The following is a 5,643-nucleotide window of genomic DNA, read 5'->3' on the forward strand; positions in this document are numbered from 1 at the left end:
TGCGAGCAGTGTTGCAAAAAAACCGTAATAATAACGAATAATTTTAATTATTATGATTATAGCTACAAGCAGCATCGAAAGGGGCCCTCTTAAAAATAAATATAGTATGAAATAAGTAATAAAGCTGTAAAGGGTGTTGAGTGGATCCTAATAATAAAGAAATAATCATGACTAAAGCTGCAAGCAGCATTGGCCATGCCCTATTAACAAAAATAATAATAATGAAAGCAGTTGATTCTGAATCGAGTGCATCTTGAACACGTTCGGAACTGCAGCTGCTCTGTAACCTGAGCGCAGTGATTTGTTATCTGTGCGGTTGCTTGGAGGAGGCTTGTTTTTGTTTGGAACAAAAATCTCAATTTAGTTTTGTGGAGGCGGCCGCCGCCGTCGCCGCTTTTTCCCCACGAGGCGCGAAGCTCGTGACGCCGCTGTCTTTTCTGCGAGGCACAAAAAAAAACAATCAACTTAAAAGGGGGCTGGAGGGCTGTTTTTTTTCCCCCCTCTTACCGCCTGCCTTCCAAGAATGGCACCTACGCTATTACCTCGAAAGAGGTGACGGAGAGAAGAACGCTCGAGATGATGACATTTCCCCCAGCCAATCAGAAACATGAAGAAAGTCTTACCCTGGAAAAGGGGCTCAACATGAACAAAACACGACCAAATTGCCTAGGAAATGACCTTACATTTAAAAGGACGTGGCCTCTGATTGGTCCAAATTAGCAATACTCACTATCACCACCTTGAGGTGCAAAGCATTTCTGCTCGCGTTTGTTCAATTTATATACGGCACAGATTGAGGTCTAAAAAGTCACAGCCAAATCCCAAAGGAAATTTTACATTTGAAATGACCCCATGTTTGTGTGGACTTGACCTATGACTGGTCCAAATTTGTCATACTCACTATCACCACCTTGAGGCGCAAGGTGATTCTGCTAGCATTTTTGTTCCACTTGCATCTTAAATAAAATATTCAGAGGCGGCGCAAAAAAAAAAAAAAAAAATCTCTGACGTTTGTATGGACCTGGCCTCTGATTGGTCCAAATTTCCAATACTCAGTATCATCACCTTGTGGTGCAAAGCAGTTTTGCCAGTGTGCTTGACTGCTTGTTCAATTTACACCTTCAGATGCGGGTGATGGGATTTAAAAGTGGAATTTTATCACCACAATGTTACAATATGACAAGTATGTTATACAGTCAACATCAACAGACTGTATGAAGCAGAGACTGCTGTAAAATGCCCACTTCCCCCTCCCGACTCCATTTTTTTCCCCCTCCGTCCGAGACGTTTGCTTTTCCACCTCGGTGACGAGCTCCACGAAGGGCCCGATTTTTTTTTTCATATTAGCAAATTCCTAAATAACAGATCGTCGACTGTTATGTTCCGCGCTGACGAATGCTTCCTATATTTATAGCCCGGCCTTAAATTAGCTCGGCGGGTGACCCCTTCCACGGAGCTGCGGGGGTGAAGGGGGTCCCCCCCCCACCCCACCCCACGCCCCCATGAGGACTGAAACACTACTCTTATTGTACAGCCCTGGAACATGACCTTCATTTGTACAGTCATGCTCTCAAAACTCTGGTATGCTAACATGCGCGTGGCACAGCACAACTTAGCTTTGTGAGGCAAAGCAACACACTGGCTAGCATGGCATCGCCAAGCATAGACTCTTATAGCATATACCGTAATTGCACGGCATAGTGTAGCATAGAAAATAATAGCATAGCATAACATCCTAATTACATAGAGCAGCATGGGAAATGCACAGCAATTCAGAGCAATACATAGGATAACATAGCATAGCATAATAAAACAGCCTCGCATCACATAGCATAGCATAGCCTATTAAAGCATTACATAACATAACCTATGTAGTATTACATACCATAGCACAAATTATTTTAAAACATAATAGCCTAGCGCAGCATATCCTAGCATAGCATAGCAATTCAAAGAGTAACATAGGGAAACGTAGCATAGCATGCTAAGGTATCACATAGCACAATGCGAAGCATAACATTAGGACACCATAATATGCTCTGCTACACTAAGCCATCACATAACATACTGTAGCCTAGCATTACATAGCATAGCATAGAATAACATTTTTAACTCTTTGACCGCCAAAAACGTTTAATAACAATGAGTAAAATCATGATGTACGCCGCCATAAACGTTAATAGACGTCAACGCCGTTTTTTTTTTTTATTATTATTATTATTTTATAAATCAATGGGAAGTGCAACGTCCAAGTGCAGCGCTCGCTGCTGGTCAATGGAGTTGGGGAATCAAAAACACCCACTAACTATGGCCAGCAGATGGCAGCATTGTATCTCTTTTCAATGGGCTCAAGCTATATCAAATTCCCATGAAACATGACAAATCTGATGAAATCAAACGTTTTCAAGGATGACGTGGATGATCAAAGCCCTTTGATACGTTCAATCTAATTCACAGAGCGTCACTGAACAAAAAAATATATGCGTCAAAGTCACTGTTGCACACAAAATGCATCTTTTCACAAAAAGCTTGTTTTCGCATCTTTTCAATTTTTTGCTCAATGTCACTCAAATGACCTATTTTCAAATGTTTATTACTAAAGAACAGAATAAGGTAGAAATATGCTTTTTTTTCTAATGAAAGAATAGAACGTGATCCATGTTTATGTAGTAATAGCACACAATATTCTGTTTGCCTTGAAAAATGAGTTCAAATGTTTGAAATCGGCTGCAACTGTCGGGGTTGTTTTTTGGAAAACGTGTTGCAGAAAAGTTTTTAAGCACAACATTGCCGAGCACAGCACAACAATTCAAAGCACAACATAGCCATAGCCTATAAAAGCATCACATAGCATAGCACCAAATATCATTTATCAGCCTAGCATAGCGTAGCACAGATTTCTGACCTCCCAATCACACTCTAGAATTGTCCAAATAAATTTGATGGGTGCGTTGTTATTAAATGTGATTGGATGTGTGAAAACGACCGGCCGCACTTTTAATAGAAGTGCACATCTGCGAGTTCAAATGGGATCAGGGTCAAGATGTCGTCATGACTGCGCGGCCTTCACACTCTCCTTGGAACCAAAACGCTGAGTCAAGCTGCAGCCGGACCACCAGACATCCGTTGCGACCCCCCCCAGGGCGCTCAAACCAGACATAGCAACAAAACACTGACCACAAAATAAAGTCCCTCACAAACTTTGTTTTTTTAATAAAAGTTGACGACATCATCATCTGAGCCACACAAGGATTCATAAGTCCGGATGATGAAATTGTGGAAAAATCTATAGGGTGAGTGAGAGTGAGGTAGCCTCACCACCCACCCCCTAAGGAGGTTGCCTGCTTATTGCAATAAGTGCAAGCAATAATAATAATAATGCAAGATGACGCTTTATTTGAAAAGCGTCCAGCAGCGTGTCCTTAATAAAACACACACGCACGCACTTCAAGATGAATGAATGTTATACTGCACATTCATTCCAATGGGATTAAAAAAAATAAATAAAAAAATAAATGCTTTATGAAAATTTATACATTTATTATGAAATGTGGATATGAAACTAAGTTACACTTGTATTTTTAAATTGTTTTAATCTAAATATTAAAGATATTGTGATTTTTTTATTGTCAATTCCATTCATTTATAAAAATTAACTGATTTTTTTTTTTTTTTAAGAGATAGAAAAGTGATTGACATTTTTTCATGTAGATTTTTTAAAATATTGTATACGTAAATTAAAAATAAATTACAAATAATTGAATTATTAAATAACATTAAAAATATAATATATATAAATATAAATAAATAAATTAAAAATTAATAATAAAATAATATTGTATATGTAAAGTCACCTTTTTAGGACATAGAACAGCAATTTGTTGCTTAGCTTTATTTATTTATTTTTTTAATGAAATCCTACAAAATTCCCGCAAGCACATTGATGGATGTGGCGTGTAAATGTCACGCGCTTCCTCATAAATCACCTGATAGACTACACTGTGCAACACATGCAGGAGCTTTTGTGCTAGAATTCGCTCAGTTATGTTACACGCTACATCTATACGTATACACTGGATAAGTGAGCTTGAATAATAATAATAATAATAATAATAATAATAATTTGGATTTTTGCCTTCATAGGAGTAGGCAGCCATTGAGCTGCAGCCGTCTTGGTGGTGGTTCATGGAGGCGACTCCCCTCCCCCACTGTCACCACCCCCACCCCCAATCCATTGATTCATCACATCACAACAAGCCAAGCGTGGCGGTGGGAGAGTGAAAGGGGGGGGAAGAAAAGGCACGACAATATTAAGATTTTTTTTTCCAGTAGTGTGCGGGTACGTGTGAATATTTCAGTAATGTGTATGAATGAATAATATGTGTGTATGTGTAAGAGTCTTATAGTAGTTTTTCAGATGAGTTGTGCTTGTGAGAGCATTTCCGTTGTGTATATCATTTTCAGTGGTGTGTGACAGTATTTCAATAGTTTCAGTAGTGGAGTGTAAGAGTGTTTTAGTATTGTCTGATTGTGTCAAAAGTGTATATGATAGTGTTTCGGTGTTTCAGTAGTGCGTGTTTCACAGGTCTATGTAAGAGTGCTTCAAGAGTGTATTGGATATGTTCAGTAGTGTATGAGCCTTCCAGTAGTGTGAGTGTTACACTAATCTATATAGTGTTTCAGTACTGTGTTTATGTAATGTGTGTGAAAGCGTTTCAGTACTGTACATGAGCAAATCCACTTTGTGAGAGCATTTCACTTTGCGTGTTTCTGTAGAGTATGCATGAGTGTTTTAGTAGTACCTGTTATGTGAGAGCGCTTCAGCGGTTTGTGAGTGTTTCAGTAGTGCGTGTTTCACCAGTGTATGTGCGAGTGTTACTACTGTTGTGGGTTAGGTCGTTTCAGTTGGGCACGTGAGAGCGTTTCTGGAGCAACGTGAGAATTTTTTTTTGTAGTGCATGTGTTTCAGTGATGTATTGCAAGAGTGATACATAAAGTTTATTACATTGGTTCAGTAATGCATGTGGGAGTGTATTAGTAGTGTGTGAGAACATTTCACTAGAATGTGTGTGCTTCACTAGTTTATTTTTTTAGTAGTGTACTCACTCACACAAACAAGCACACACAAAAACATGGTCTCCGGGGCGGGGAAGCAAAACCTACTCCATCGAAGCCAAGTGACGCTACCACTCCACCACCCAAAGCCCTGTGTTGCATTAGTGTATGATTTACAGTAGTGTTAGATTGTTTCAGTTGTGCACCTGAGAATATTTCAGTCGTGTACGTTTCACTTGTACGTGTGATTTAGTTTTTGTTTGTTGCGCATGTGAGTGTTTTAGACGCACGTCAGTGTTTCAAAAGTGCATGTGAGAGTGTTTCAGCAGTGTGAGTGGAAGGCTTTCAGTGGTTTATGTGGAAAAACAAATTTTGGGGAGCATTTTGTGAATAACTTTTTTAGTTGAGTCTCCTTTCAATGAAAATACGCGTGTGAGTGTGATGGAAAAGGTATGTAATAACATGACTTGTGTCGGGTGTGGGGAGGGAGGGGGCATCTGTGGGGGGCTGCCCCTGCCTGCCCCAGCACCCCCTCCCTCCTCCTCCCTCCCATCAGAGAGGAGTCAGAGAGAGAAGCATCGAACGGGC

At 39.8% G+C, this 5,643-nt stretch overlaps 1 protein-coding gene across 3 annotated transcripts in view; it reads right to left on the minus strand.

Moving 5' to 3' along the window:
* lhpp (phospholysine phosphohistidine inorganic pyrophosphate phosphatase) overlaps positions 1-5,643 on the minus strand; it is a 106,192-nt gene that overhangs the window by 52,455 nt on the left and 48,094 nt on the right. The gene's annotated exons all lie outside the window — the stretch shown is intronic.

This window comes from Festucalex cinctus, chromosome 17, assembly GCF_051991245.1.
Source record: "Festucalex cinctus isolate MCC-2025b chromosome 17, RoL_Fcin_1.0, whole genome shotgun sequence".
Classification (NCBI taxonomy): domain Eukaryota; kingdom Metazoa; phylum Chordata; class Actinopteri; order Syngnathiformes; family Syngnathidae; genus Festucalex; species Festucalex cinctus.